The sequence below is a fragment of the Elaeis guineensis genome, chromosome 12, assembly GCF_000442705.2.
Source record: "Elaeis guineensis isolate ETL-2024a chromosome 12, EG11, whole genome shotgun sequence".
NCBI classification, from domain to species: domain Eukaryota; kingdom Viridiplantae; phylum Streptophyta; class Magnoliopsida; order Arecales; family Arecaceae; genus Elaeis; species Elaeis guineensis.
The window spans coordinates 51,360,794-51,378,220 of NC_026004.2; positions in this window are offsets into that span (position 1 = coordinate 51,360,794).

Genomic DNA, 17,427 nt, shown 5'->3' on the forward strand with positions numbered 1-17,427 from the left:
CCGGGCGGAGCCTTTCTGATGTCGGAGGTGGAGCCCGGCTCCCGTAGGAGTCCGGGCGGAGCCTTTCTGATGGGAATTTCGGCCGTGGGTATTTTATACCCAACAACCCTAAAAAGAGACTGACAAATAAATAAATCTCATCATGGATCGAACTATGTCTGACAAAATCGATTTCAATAAGAGAGAATCCTATTCTCTTCTAGATATGTCAAACACTCACCGAAAGGGTATTCTCTCCTTTGGTCTGATCGAAGAGTTTCAATTCTCTTCTCAGTTTATTTTTCTATCTTATTATGAAATTATTTAAATATTTTAAATAATTTAAATTTATGACAAATATATTCGTAGATCCGATATATCAATATGTATCAGACTCAAAACATCATTTACTCGTTCATCTTTTTTGAGAAAAGGTGACTTGGTTATCTTACTAAGAAGATAGGATTGACAGGTTGATAATGATTCATAATCATTGGCTTTGAGAATGGTTGATCCTATTCTTATTTATATGATCGAGCCAAATTACCAAAAGTAGTAGGCTTTCATGACATTATCTACTCTAAGGAGTTTGTTTGTTGTGTACAGTACACTAACAGACTATGACTATTTGTAAATGCCATTTCTTTAATTGTCCATCATAATTTTGACATCATTCATAATGATATCACAAAAATTATTAGACAATAGTGGCAATTACTAAAATGATATTGTTAGAATTGAAAATAAGCTCGAGAATTTCAAAAGTCAGAACTAAAATATGACTTTCAGCTCCAACATTCAGAAATCTTCTGCTGTTTTCAATCTTTCTACCAACCTAAAGTCGTTACAATAATTTACATGAACTTTCGATATCCAATACTAAGTAGTAGTATCATAGATAGAGAAATCATAAGGTGTTATCATATAAGTACCTTATCCAGCAACCCTTTGCTGATTTCTCCTCCTTAGTCTGTTCGGATTAAGAAATTCTGTCAGACTAAATTAATCTCAGACTCTTTTATCGGTTCGGACTCATTAGCCCAAGTATGACTTTTTTGTACCTTCTTTTTTTTTCTCAAAAGATTGTTATCCCACTAAAGACATATTTTTAGAGGTACAAAAGAACTCCTTCAATATTTGTAAATTTTTTTTTCACTGAGCATCATCGAATTTACAACTAAATTTATGTTCTTCACTACTCTCAAAAATATCATATGGTGATTTTATCATTTGGCCACTTCTGATAAATATCTTTGATCGCATCATGTGTGTTGGATGTGAAAACTTCAAGTGTTGGATCCATAATCATATATAGGATCTATTCGTGTTCTAAAATTATTTGTAACTTTCGATACCATCTATCGAAGTTAGGTCCTATAAATAAGTCACTGTCAAATAGTGAACGGAGCAACAGACATCTAGCCATAACTGAAAGAAAAATACAATACCTCTATATTTATGAATTGATTAAGCCTAAAGACTTAGACTTTAGTCTAAAATTTTTTTCACTATTTTAGTCAAATTGGTAGCCTCTATCTCCAATCTGAAGAATTACTTTAATTCTTTAGTGGGTACTAGAATCCACATAGACTACGTATAGGCCCGATGATGGCTCGATCAACCTATATGCAGCTATGGGTAGATTTTCAATCAATTATTTTTCAAATATTTTTTAGTAGTTAATTTAGTCCTAAATTTTATTTCAGTAGGCGATGGGCCTCCATTGAAAGTTTCGATTAGATCAAACCATTAAGATGAACCTACTCAGTGATTCTAGCTAAAAAATGATCAAGACTGAGGATGGCTCGATCAATCCAACTATTCATTAGATAGTATAACAGAGTCATCATATGATGAATGATAATTTCATTATTTAGAGAGAACACTAGACGGATGGTGCCCGCAATGTCAATTACAAATAATGGACCCATTACCATTTATCTTAATGGGAGGCTATGATCTAGTTATCACCATAACCAGCTCATTTTAGAAATCTAATAATTTAGAATATTTAAGAATTAATTTAAAGAAGAGATGAGAAGAGATCAACCAGTAAACTACTACCCTCTCATTGACTTCACTAAGTCATTGAATTAGATTAAGGTCATGCTAGTTGAAATGGCACCTAGATCAGTCACACTGATTAATCTTAATGGCATGAGTTAACTTGAATCACTTATCGATCTAATCAAAACATAATCCATCAAATTGGCCTGGTAAGTGAGATCAGTGGGAGGGTATGCCAAGCTTGCCTTAGACACCATCAAAATGGCCAGATAAGCCGCTCCTAATCAAAAATCACTAGTCAAAATGCCAAACTTACCTTAGACACTAATTGGTTAATTAGTTTCGATTTAACCAGCCTAATGATTCGGGTTCAATCACTGAGCCACAATCAAGATCCATTTGGTCTAATCAAAGACATGGACTTGACTATCTACAACTATTGTACTGATTCTTAGAGAAATTCTGATTTAATCTAATTCAATATTTGGTTAGATTTAATTAATTTTTCTACATAATCTATTAACTCTTTAATTCTACCTTATGTTTAACCCAATTAAAAAGATCTAATTTGAGCTAATCCATGCCCCTATGTTTTATGCAATGTCATTAAATCTTAAATCATAATTCTAGATCTAATCGATTCTACACTTAATTTTTAATTAAGTTCAACCATGGGTTTAGGTTTAGGTTTGAAATAATTTTAATTTTTTATTTTATAAATAATTTATAATAAATATTATGTAAAGATTTTTTATTCTAAAACTGAGTCGACTCAATCAATATTGAGCTGGTTACATAAGGAGACTCAGTCAACTCAGTTCAAAATTGGGTCGGCTCAATAATTGTGCAAGTACGATTCAAGAAATTTTAGATCTAAAAAATTTTGCATAGTTCCAAAATAAAATCAATCATAAATATCTTTTTAGATCATATCTAAATTTTTTTATAATTCAAGATTTTATTTTTTTATAATTAAAATAATTTTAATCATATAGATTAGATATTTTATTTTTCATACAACTTTGTATCACATACAACAAACCTAAGATTTCAAGATCTAAAATTTTACAGAAAAATAAATTTTTTCTTTTGCATTCTTCTTCATGAGATCTAATCATATGGCACCCCTATACGTCATAAGAGTACCCCATGGAATGAGAAGAGAGGGCCTTTAAATCTTTCTTGCTCCTATGATTGGATGGTCTGATGATCAACCCAATTCAAGTACTTACTAATCAGATCATCTAATCTAACCACATATCATATATGCATGAATTTAGATCTAATCTAAATTACATCAGATCTGATCACAACCATAGATCATATCTAAATCAGATCATAAATATCATATACAACATATAAAATCAGATTTTATCAATGATCAGCACAAACTAAGACAACCTGTTCACTGTAAGGGATAAACCCTACAGTAGGACAACTTTATTTCAATTTGTGTGATCAACTATTAATTAAATTTAAATCTAAGATATCATATATTAGATCTAAATAAAATTAAATTTCAGATCTAATATGCACATATAACATGTCATAACGAATATAGTGCTCTGATACTACTGTTAGAAAACATAAGTGATTTCAAGCATATATTTCAAAAATTTTTAAAATAAAATACAGCAGAAGATATCTAGATTAATCATATTAATCTAACATACATGTGATCTAATCATCAAATCAATCTACTCTAGGATCTATGACATGATATGTTGCATATAAAATCTAAAATAATCATATGATAAAATCTGTATGTATGGATGTAAGCGATAGATCAAATCTACACCTATCTGAATTTAGAACTCGATATTTGAGTGCAGATCGATAATTATTGTTACTGAAAGATGCAGTGAAGATGATCTTTGCTGGTTGTTCGCAGCTGCACACGCATCCGGCCTCTATAGAAAGTTCACTCGAAGCCCCAATCTGATTGGTCTTCTCAGGAGTGCTAGCTCGCGTGAAGATCTTCTTTTTGGCTGATCTATATCCTTTCTTCAAATCTCTAAGATCTTTTTAGAGGTTAAAGATGTACATCTAGAAGAGATAAGGATGTGAAAAAAAGATAGAAAAAAAATAATTTTTCTCTTATTTTTCTCTTTTCCCAAACTCAGGATCCAAACCCTAGGGTTTTTAGATATTGCGCTTACCCAAGAGAAGAGAACTCTCCTCTTCTTTTCCATGCCATGAACTCATGCCCAAGGACCCCCAATGTGAAAAGCCTTCTCTCTTCTATCTTACATGCTCAAAAGAAAAAATAAAAACCCTTTTTAATGTGAAAGAAGATTGGGTTTTTAGAGTCCATGAAAAGTTTGACTCTCACAAGGATTGTCGCCACCTTCTCACAATTCCACACCCAAAAGAAACATGGGATGCCCCTTCTTTTATTTTTTTCATGGTAAAACCTGATCTTATCTGATTTTCCATGGTTAGAAACCTTATTTTGTCACACAAAATAATAGGAAAAGAAATCATGGGCAGCAAGATCTTATTAATAAGATCACATCTTAACTAATATGGTAAACAATTCAAATCTCATTTGAACATACCATATAAAATCAGATAATACCCATCTTTGGACATGAGAAAGGGAGAGAGGGACTCTTTGGAGTGAAAAAATCTCATGCAAAAAACATTTGTGCGTGAGGAAATATGGCATCAAAAATTATGGCACAAGGGGAGGAAGAGTGCAATATAATATGGACTCTTGGTTTCCTTATTTGAATCCAAACCAAATCACATCTGATTTAGTTCAAATAAAATAGATAAAATCCAATCTAATTAGGTTCATAATTTTTTAATCAAATTTTAATCAAATTAGAAATTGATTGAACTAAAGTCCTAATCAGATCAGAGACAATTCTCCCTTAGCAATTAGGTCATCTCATAACTTAATTGGGTCAAACCTAATTGAATCTAATTTAATTAGATTATCTAATCTTCTTTACTCAATCAAATTCAGCTAATCAGTAATTTAATTACTAATTAATCTTTTATTAATTCACTAACACTTGGTGAATATATTTATTGCAACTTTTGCATAAACTTAATTATCAATCGAATTGACGATTAAGCCTTAGAATAATTCTTAATCATTGATTAGCCATATGATCAGTCAAAATTTTTTTTTGAGTATAATCTCATTAGTTTGAACCTAAATCAATAGCATAAAAATAAATTTCTGAACTAATCGATGTAACCATCTAGTAATAGGACCCGACGTCCGAATAGGTCAAATGATAGTGAAGCAATATTCAAAAATCTATTGGCATATGGTTACCATATAATTTATCCCTTTGATCATAATGCTTGAGGATGATCTAGAATTTAACTGTCAATCCTAGATAAGTCATCCAAATTATATTTTAATCTTTTAAATCTATCACATAGATTATCCAAGCTCAGATTTTGCTAAATTAAAATTTATTGATACATTAACTCTTACTAATTCAGAGAGATAAATCACGTCTTGACTCACGCATCGACTTGATAAGTATTTGACTGCATCCAAAAATTTTTCACCACTGAATTATAAATTCAGATAGTCTAGCATCAAAGTACAGTGAGTTGCTTGCAAATCATCATGATGATCTCAAGTCAGAGGGATATTTATACCTATATCCTTCGTGAGCTATTCTTGATAGTAGAGTACTCCGTAGTTGATCGCATTTCATGAGATGTACTCTTACATCTCATTTGCATGCCATATCAGTGTCTCTATATCATTTGGTTACGAGGACAACCAACGATATGGCACACAACAACCTACACTTGATATCGCTATCATCCTAATAATAGCGTATCGTTTGATCGTGAACCAGTTTAAGGACTACGCGATAAATCCTCCTTTATCGATCAAAATAGTCTTAAGAACTTCATCACAATATATGAGTTCATTAGAAGATATAACCTTATGATGAAAAATACTAAATAACTTTTATTATTGATCAATTCATATATATTTATATTAGCACAATCGTCAAATGATTAGCTTTAGGATATAATTTTCAACAATCGATGAACTCACTTAAACTAAAAAACCAATCAAAGCTTTCAAATTTTTAGGAAAGCTACATGAACAAATCGGATCGATACAAAATTAAATCGAAGAAACCATTGTGTTTAATCAAATACTTGATTTTAAGAACCTTTTAAATTGAAATGTCGGTTTGGTTTTAAAAAATTACTTAAAATCGAACCGATCGAACCATTTTTAGCCCTACTTGATACAATTAATATCCATCACCTGATAATTTTATCTAAATAATACTTATTTAAAAAAATATGAAAATAGCTCTTTTTCAAATATTTATCGGAGTATTGCCCAAAACAAAATCATTCTTCCATAGGGCGACTTTAGGTGCTGACTCACCACAATCCACGCTATATGGAAGGAGGAGTCAGCAACCAGAGACCCACCCTATGGTAGGACGACTCATAAAATAGCCCTACCATAGGGTGACTCATAATGTCGCCCTTTCGCCCTACCAAAGGGCGACTTAACTTAAAACTAAAAGACTTCACTAACCCTCCCGACTAAATCCCTCCTTCCCCTCTCTCCGTCACTTAGGGGGGAAGAAAAGAAAAAAAGCTAAACCTCACTCTCCCTTCTATCCCGAAGTCATCCCTCCCTCCCCTCTCTCCCTCAATGATTCTTAATCCCCATTAGTTTTTACATTTTGTGCCTCAGACATGGCAGTTTCAGACTCCAACGTGAATCCAGGGCCGATTGACCCTACTGTGCTGTATCTCCAGACCTGACACCGTGGTGACTCTATTTATTTTGAGAAGGATATGGGGCCCTTACATTGCAGATACAGAGGCTTCACTACGATGCACACCTAGCAACCACATAAGAGGATTGTAGAGTATCTTCATGTGGCTGATTTTTATGAATTTTTAAAGTTTGCGATATACAACTTGATTGGACCCTCATCACAGCTATGATAAAGCGATGGTGTCAAAAGACTCATACTTTCTACCTCCACATTGGGGAGGCGATGATCACATTGCAGGATGTTGCTATTCTCCTTGGATTATGGGTGCATGGATCTGCCATCACTGGTACTATGTAGATCATCTGGTTAGACCTCTATGAAGAGTTGTTTGGGATTAGACTGCTAGAGACGATATTGTCGAAATTTTTATTGAGATTTCACTGGCTTTATGACACGTTCCACCATTTGTCGGATGATGCAGATGACAAGACTGTGTAGAGGCATGCTCAAGCATTCATTCTATATCTTATCGGTGGCTATCTATTCACTGATAAGTCTGGTTCTCATGTGTAGTTGTTATACTTACCCTTACTATGTGATCTCTATGTATGTGGGTAGATGACTTGGGGCAATGCTACTCTGTTCTTCTTGTATCGTGAGCTCTATAGGGCTACCAGGCTAGATACGCGTGAGATAGCTAGACTATTGGTGTTGCTGTAGCTTTAGATATGGGAGCATTTACATATCGGACGGCTAGATAGGATACTCCCTAGGGCAGAAGCCCGCCAGCTAGCATCGAGACATGATGCAGTAGGCCATCGCCTGGTAGATGAGGACGACATTGGTGTTGAGGGCCCATTTGACGAGATATAGTACGATCAGGCTGATCCACTTGGATACAGATATATAACCAGTAGTATTGATTTTTTATGATGAATGATTAAACACTTTCATAAAATAACATATTGACTTTGTTTTAGACAGATGGAGGGCTCGATTGATTGGTGGATGTAATCCAGTGCCACACACAGTCATACACTATAGGGATCAGTTTGACCAATAGCACGATGATCAGATGGTGTAGGTGTCTTACACATCGAAGATACTAGTCACATTGCTTAAGGTATGTCGATCAGATCAGCATGTATGGAGGACATGCACACTTTTCATTTACTTCAACATTATGGAGATCTACTATCCAAAGTGCGTGATGTGACAGTTTGGCATGTATTAGGGCATCCCCCTACCATGCGACACTTGGGAGAGCCTCCACAATATAGATCAATGAGGGCGGCATCGCCATGATTGGGTGCGAGAGCATTGGGAGTATATTGATGCATGAGAGCAGTAGGAGGATTTGATTATAGCTAGTCTACCTATGTTCCCAACGATAGATTATTATGAAGCATATCTGCAGTGGTATAGGAGCATCACCAGGTGATTCATCTCGCTATTGATGAGGGACCAGTCCAAGATGAGGTTCCATCCATCGGACAGCATGATGGATATTATGGTAAATATATTTTGCTTTTTATCTCATTTTATTGTCATTATTTTTATACTTATGAATAATATATGTTTTCTCTTTGATAATGACATTTTTAGAGGATCACGTTACTATACCATCGGACAAGGAGCGGCTTCCATTCAGTCACCATTGGATGCAAGGATCGAGCACTTGTCAATGTCATGGATGGCCTTATCAATACTATGCGACTCATCTCAGAGGATAGACAACTTCATATAGGGTTCGATGAGCACAACGAAAGCAAATGGATTTCAAAATTTTTCATAATGAAACACCAATTAATCAAATCCTAATCCCAAGATCCCCTTGATGATAAAAATCACATGCATATATATAGGTATGTATAGAATAATACCTGTCATGCTATGTCCAAAATTCTGGTAGAGTTTCCACTAGGTGTCTAAATGTTCGCCCTCCAACAATGATCCATACAGGACTTGATTCAAGACTCATACTCCTAATCTGATTTCTCCCACTGAATTTTTTCTCAAAGAATTTCTCCAGACAGCACAACCCCTGACCTTCCTTCCTCTCCTCCTAGCCTTTCCTTTCTCTACCTTTCTTGTCTTATTGTCTTTCTTAATTTTTTTCTTAGCTCTTGTCCTAAAATCGGACTTATCCTTACTATTTTGGACTTGTTTTAACAAGAAAAAGAAAAGACTAATTAGATAATATGGAGAGTATAGGAGTTGGTATAGTGCTCCCAAGCCTTGAGAGGCCACAGGAGGAGCCAGGGTGTTGGCTCTGAGAGGTTAGGATCGGTTTGGATCCTAGGGCTAGAACAGGAGTGGTCCTAGGGTGGAGGCGGTGCATAGCTCTCCACAAGCTCGAAATTCAAACGATGAGGACTTCAAGGGGCTTGATTGGGCTCCGAATGTAGAAAAACTGATAGGCGCATAGCATATATTTTTAAAATTTTTATGCAGTGGAATAAATCAGATTAAACAATTTAATCTATCAAACATACATAAGATCTAATCTCAATGCCTATCCTAGGATCTATAACATGACATATATGCATACAAGGATCTGAAAATAAAATCTGTACATATGATTGCATCATATATGCATATGTAGATCACATCTGCATATAGATCAAGTTTAGAACTTGAGATCTGAGCATGGGTAGAAGGTCTCTGCATCTGAATCACAAGGACTCGAAGGATGCTTGTAGCTGCATAGGGTGTCCGACCTCTATGGTGGTCCACTTGAAGTCCTGCACTGATCGATCTTCTCGGGAATGCTAGTTTGCATAAAGACCTGCTGGTTGGCTGATTTGCTTCTTTCTTCAAATTTTTTGGACTCCTTTGGAATTGAAGATGGACAAGGAGGTAGGTGAGGTAATGGAAGAAGATGATGGAGAACTTCTTTCTTCCTTTTCTCTCTTCCCAAAACTTTAGATTTGGTCTAGGTTCTCTCTCACCCAAGAGGAGGAAGAACTCCTCCATACTCACATGCCAAAGATGGCTACCCACCCTATGACCTCATGCCCAAAAACCCTAACTCACGATGAATTAGATCTGATTTTTGTCACACAAAAATTAGAGCTTTTCATAAATGGCATGGATGGGGAGATAAGGATGAAGTTCGAATCAAATTCGAACTTAGATAAGAGCCCGATTTCAAGTGAAATCCAAATCCAATTTGAATATAAATCAAACCAAATTTTATCCTCATCTAAGAAGCTTGGAGAGTGGGTGACAAAACACTTTTTGGCATAGAGTTTCTCATGCCAATTTGAAATTGGCATTGGGCATGCACACAAGGGTGGTCGGCGGCTAGGAGAGTCCAAGCTATTTTTGTTAAAAAATATATCCAAAAACCAATCATCTAGGTTGTAGATGATTATGCTCCATATAAGTATATGAATTATAAAATAATAAATATTATCTGATAGATTCATCATAAGAAATATATCTTCTAAAATAGAACTCATATGTTATGATGAAGTCTTTAGAACTACTTTCAAAATGATAAAGAAAGATTTATCATGTGGTTCTTAAATCCTGCTCACAAACAAACGATACAATTATTACAAGAACAATAACTGTATCAAGTATAGGTCGTTGTGTGCCATATTAATTGGTTGTTCTCTTAACTAAGATGTGTGGTGACATGAGTATGACATACGGATGATATATAAGAGTACATTTCACTCAACATGATCACTTTCGGAGTACTCTGCTGTCAAGGGTTGCTCTGATAGGATATGGGCATATGTATCCCTCGGACCTAAGGCTGTCTCGGTGACTTGCAAGCAACTCATTGTGTTTTGATGCCGGACTATTTAAATTTTTAATTCGATGATGGAAGATTTCTGGATACATTCAACTACTTGTGAAATCTAAGTGCGAGTCAAGATGGGATTGACCTTTCCAAGTAAAATTGAAGATGATACATTATTGTGTTTCAATTCAGTAAAACTTTGGCCAAAGTAGTCCTAGTGAGGAGTCACAAAATTTTTGAGGTTGAGACACAATATGGACCACTCTTCTTGGGTTGACAGTTTAACCCAAAGTCATCTTTGAGCATCAAGTGTCAAAGGGATGAATTATACGGTAACTATATCTACATAGATTTTAGAGTGTTGCTATGCATACATTCGGCCTATCCGGACGTCGGGACTCATTGCTAGATAGTTATATCAATTAGTACAAAAATTATTTTTATGCTACTGGCTTAGGTTTGAACCTATGGGATCACACACATAGAAGTACCTATCTGATCAAATGGCTGATCGATGATTATGAATCGTTGAAAGATTTAATTATCAATTTGATTGATGATTAATCCTATGTAAATATTATCATAAATTATTTACTAATGGTTAGTAAATTAAAAAAATAATTAATTGATAATATGATTATTAATTGATTCAATTTGATTGAGCAATGGGGGTTTGATTAGATCTAATTGAATTGGATTCAATTAGATTGGCTTTGAATTAATTGGATGCAGTCCTATTGAATAACGGGACTTATTTCAATTGATCTTAGGAATGCATGAATATGAAATTATTTTATATATATTTTGATTGGATCAAACTCTATTGGATAATAGACTTTGATTTGATCAAATGTCATTTGATAATAGGCCTAATTGGATCAAGCCCTATTATCAAATAGCTTCCCTGAAGCCATCAAGATCTCCATTCCTAGATCAATGAGGTTTTTAATCTAACTAATTCTCAATTGGATTGGAGCCTAATTGGTTTTATAATTGGGCTAGGATCCAATTAGTTAGTTTGTTATAACTAATTCTTAAATTAATTAGGATTGGATTCAAGGGTTAGTTAGAGTTGGAACAGGATCTTAAGTCTTATATGGAATAGGACTTAATCAACTAAAACACCCCATGTGATATATTCTCCACGCCTCAATTTTCATCATGATAATTCTTCATGCCCCATAGGATGCCGTGCCCCCTCTCTTCCTCCTGTGGAAAACAAAGAGGCATCCCATCTCTTCTTTCTGATCGCCCAAAACAAAGAGGGGGCATCCAAGAGTTGGATGCCCCAAGATCCCTCTCGCAACATCCATTTTTTCCTCTTCTTCTTAGTATATTTTCTTGATCTTTTCTTACTAATTTTTAGATATCAAAAAGATACTTCTCTGCTGGTTATATAGTAGAAAATTGAAGAAGAAAAGTTTTTTCCAAGGAGAGAAAGATCAAGGAAGAAGAAGGGTCTTCTTTTTTGCGTGCAGCCTTGAAGAAGAAGGAGTTCTTCTTTTAAAATTTTTTTAATTTTTTTTAAGATAAAAATTAAATTAGATCTAATTTTTAACATATGGATTTAGAGAAAGAATACTAGAAAAAATTTGATTTGGGTTTGAGGATTCTTGAAGTTTTAGATCAAGGAAGAAGATGGATCTTCTTTCTTGCGCACAGCCTTGAAGAAGGAGTTCTTGTTCTATTTTTTTTTTTTTAATTTTTTCTAAGATAAAAATCAAATTAAATCTAATTTTTAATATAAAAATTTAAAAAAAAATATCAAAAAAATCTGGTTGGGCTTTTGGGGCTTTCTTGAGTTCTAGATCAAGAAGAAAAATGGAGAAGAAGAGAGAAGAATGGTTCTTCTCTTGGATCCCTCTTTTGAATTTTTTTAGATCCCAAGATTTTATATAATTTTTAGTATAAAAAATTAGATTACATCAAATTTTTATCATAAAAAATCAGAGAAGAAAAATTCTTCTTAAGGGTGTGAAAGGAAGAGAGAAAGGTTCTCTCTTATGCATGAGAAATTAAGAAGAAATGATTCTTCTCTTGATCTCTATTGTAGAGATCAGATGCATAGATTCAGGAAGAAAAGGAGAGGGTCTCCTTATTCTTTATTTCCATCATGTTCCTCTCAAATCAGCTAATGGATGGTGTCTTTATGAGCTAGCACTCCTGGAGAGATCGATCAGCATGAGGACTTCGTGTGGATACCCGTAGAGGCCGGATACGTATGCAGCTGCCAAGCATCATGAAGAACCATCTACCACGAATTGGATGCGGTGATCTACTATCCACACTCAGGTATAAAATTTTGTATTCAATTAATATTTAGATATGATCTAAATATATATTAGATATGTCTTGTACTTACTGAATTTTAGATTTCAAATGTGCATACATACATATTAGTTCATGTCATAGATCTTGTATGGTGATTTAGATTTGATCTATGCATGCATTATAGATTAAATTATTTAATCTATATATGTTCCATTAAAAAAAATTTTAAAAATGCATGCATATCACCCACCACGCTTCCCTTCAGTTTTGGACTCTTAGGTTTTTATCCAATAAGACTCCAACCTAAGCAAATTAGGTTATACCTAATTGAATAACTTGAACCAATCTAATTAAGTTCCAAACTTGATTAAATCAGAATTTAATCAAATCTAATTTCTGATCAAATCAAAAATCAATCATCTTTAGCAATTAGGTCATCTCATAACCTAATCAGATCAAATCAAATCGAATCCAATTCAATTAGACTTGAACCAAATTACATTACTCAATCAAATTGAGCTAATCAGCAGTCCAATTATGACCAATCCTCCTTTAATTCACTAACTATTAGCAAATTGATTTATTATAATTTTTGTATCAGATTAATCATCAATCAAATTGATGATTATATCCTAGAACGATTCTCAATCGTTGATCAGCCACTTGATCAGATGAAAACTTCTTTTGAGTATGACCCCATAGGTTCGAATCTAAGCTGGTAGCATATGAATAACTTTTAAAAGTAATCAATATAACTATCTAGCAATGGAACCCAATATCCAGATAGATCGAATGATTGCAAAATAACATTCAAAAACCTACTGACGTATGGTTACCATATAATTCATCCTTTTGATCCTAAGGCTCAAGATGACCTAGGATTTAACTATCAATCCTAGAATAGTCAGTTATATTGTATTTCAACCTTTCAAATCTATTACATAAATTATCTTGATCAAAATTTTATTAAATTAAAATACAGTGATATATTAACTCTTGAATCCGAAGGGGTCAATCCCATCTTGACTCACACACCTACTTAACAAGTACTTGACTGTATCTAGAAATCTTTCATCACTAAATTAAAAATTCAGATAGTTCGGCATCAAAGTACAGTGAGTTGTTTGCAAGTCATCGTGATGATCTCAGGTTGGAGGGATACTTATACCCATACCCTTCACGAGCTATTCTTGACAGCAGAGTGCTTCGCAATTGGTCACGTTCAATGCAAATATACTCTTATATTTTATCTACATGCCATACTAGTGTCTCCACACTCCTTGGTTAAGAAGACAACCAACCCATATGATACACAACGACCTACACTCGATATTGCTATCATCCTAATAATAGCATATCATTTGGTCACAAATAAGTTTAAGGACTAAATGATAAATCCTCCTTTATCAATTTAAAATATTTCTAAAGACTTCATCATAACATAGGAGTTCATATAGTAGATGTACAAAATTTTATGATGAAAAAGTCAAATAATTTTTATTAGTAAAAATTTATATATAATTATAAATAAGAGCTCAAACGTTAATAAACTGACGATTGGCTTTGGGATACAATTTCCAACAACTCCTACTTGGACTAAAGCCAATTAGTACAATATTATATATCCATCTTCAATTTATGATCATCAAACTCTTTGATACTAAAGGCTTTAGTAAATAGATTGATCAGATTCTTCTTTCCATCGATCTTCTGAAGCTCGACGTCACCTCGATCCATGATCTTTCGAATCAGGTGGTAGCAGTGCACTATGTGCTTGGTGCACTGATGGGACTTTGATTCTTTCGCTTGAGCAATGGCATCAGTATTGTTGTAGTATAACAGGACTGGATCATCGATGGAGGGTGCCACTTCGAGCTTGCTGATGAACTTCCATAGTCATACAGCTTTCTTCGCAGCATCAGATGTGGCGACATACTTTACCTTGCAAACTAAGTCGGCCACGATGTGCTACTTAGAATTTTTTCAACAGACTGCTCCACCATTCAGGATAAACATGAATCCCAATATGCTCTTACTATCATCGTGATCTGACAGAAAGCTGGAGTCTATATACCCCACAAGTTTTCAATCAAATTTTCCATACACGAGCCATTGGTCCTTAGTATTTTTTAAATACTTGAGGATAGTTTTTACAACCTTCCAATGGTTCTCCAGATCAGACTGATACCTGCTCACTATCCCTGTGAGTAGGCAACTATTGAAAATAGTGTCCTAAAGCCAATCGTCAGTCTGTTGATGGTTGTGCTCATTTTTGTATATGTACATGAATTATGAATTAATAAAAATTATTTTGGTATTTTTCATCACAAAATATTTCATCTTCTAATGAACCCCTATGTTCTGATGAAGTCCTTAGGACTATTTAGACTTGACAAAAGAGGATTTGTCATTTAGTCTTTAAATCTGTTCATGACCAAATGATACATTGTTACCGAGGATGACAACGTTTATCAAGCATAGGTCATTGTATGTCATATAGGTTGGTTGTCCTCTTAACCAATGAGTGTGGAGACACTGGTATGGCATACAGGTGAGATGTAAGGGTACATCTGTACTGAACGTGACCGACTTCAGAGCTATTTCTGCTGCTCCGATGGAACATGGGCATAAATATCCCTCCGATCTGAGACCGTCACGGTGACTTGCAAGCAACTCACTGCACTTAGGCACTGGACTACTTGAATTTCTAATTCAGTGACGGAAGGCTGCTGGGTGTAGTCAATACTTGACTTGTCGGTGCGTGTGTCAAGATAGGATTGACCACTCCAGTTTAGGAATCCTTGTGTGGACGGTGCGTGAGGAATCCTTGTGTGCAAGGTGAAGGTCAATATCCTTCCGAGAGAAAAAGAAAGAAAAGAAAAAAAAATGTGCGCAGGGTTTCAGTGAGTTCTTCAGGGTTTCAGCCTGGAGTTCGGGAAATGAGAAGGTGAGCTACGAGTGTCATGAGCCCACCAAATTTTAGAGAGATCTTCAACATCCTCTCAAGCATGTCTACTGATGATTTGGAGTATCTGAAGAATCAACAGACATCGATCGAAGGAGTTCGATCAGCATCGACCGTCGAAAGGACTTTACAACGAGCTAGCACTCGTGAGGAGTCGATCAGATCGGGAGCTTCGTGTGGATGATCTGCAGAGGCTAGACACACTGTGTGACTGCATCATGATGATCAGACTCTTCCGACGGTGATCAGATTGCAGTGATCTACTATCCGCACAAAGGTATTGTGTTCTGAACATATTATAGTAAAGTGTTTACTGTTCAAATTCGAATTTCAAATTTAAATGTATGCATGCTATATATCATATTTAAATCTTTATATAGGATAAATTTTTATTAATTAATTAGATTAGTTAATAATTTTCACTGCAAAATAGTAATTTTGAAAAAGTTTTAAAATTACCATTTTACCCCTGCATTATTTTTTCCCACAAATGGTATCAGAGCGGGTTCTTAGATATGATATATATATTTGCATGCGTAGATTAAGTTATAATCTAAAAATTTAAAATTTAAAAATTAAAATTTAAAATTTAAAATTTGAATTTTGAAAGTTGTTCGAAATTCAAAATTCAAAAATTTGAAATTCAAAATTCAAAATTTGATTTTTCAAATTTGAAATTCGAAATTCAAAATTCAAAAATTTGAAATTCAAAATTTAAAATTTGAAATTTGGTTGAAATTTCAAATTTGAAATTCAAAATTTAAAATTCAAAATTTAAAATTAAAATTTTAAATTCAAAAATTTGAAATTTGAAATTTGTTTGAAATTTGAAATTCAAAATTCAAAATTTAAAATTTAAAATTTAAAATTTGAAATTTGAAATTTAAATTTTGAAATTGGTATATTTAGATATACTTGATTCAAGTAGCAAGTAATCGAATTGGGTTGGTTGCCATGACCATCCGATCATAGGAGAAATGTAGGGTTTAAAGGCCCTCTCCTCCCATTCGATGGGGTCTCCTATGACGGTAGAGGTACCGCTGCAATTATATCCCATGCAGATGAAGTAACGAAAGGAATTAATTGTAAAGGTTTAATTGTAAAATTTATCATGAATGTGTTAGATTAGATCTAAAGAAATATTTATAATTTTTTTTTTGATTAAGTTATTTTTTGTTATGTAATTAGCAATAGGATTGCTATTTATGAGATGTGCTGATCTATTTGTGAAATGAGTCAACATATTTGGTGAATAAAAAATAAAACCTTTCAAATTTGAAAATTATTTTGAAAATGCCAAATCCTGACCTATCAGCCCAAATACTTAATTAAAAGAATTAAGTGTTGTCTAGTAGGTCTAGAATTATGAATTAAGATCTAAGATAATTGCATAAATTTGCGGGTCAATGGGTTAGATGGATTAGGTCTATAATTGGGTTAGACCTAAGGTTAGCTTAAAGAAATGGACTAAATTAGAGTAATTGATCAAATCTAATCAAAAGTTGAATTAGATTAGGTCAAGGATACTCTAGACTCAACTCCAATCGTTGTAGTTGAATGGGTCCATGTCTTTAACTAGACCAAGATGGACTTAATTCATGGCTACACGGTGGAACCCTATTTACTAAGTTGATTAAATTAAAACTAATGAACCGGTTGGTGTCTAAGGTAAGTTTGGCAGTTTGACCAGTGATTTTTAAGTGGGAGCTACTCGTAGTGATTCG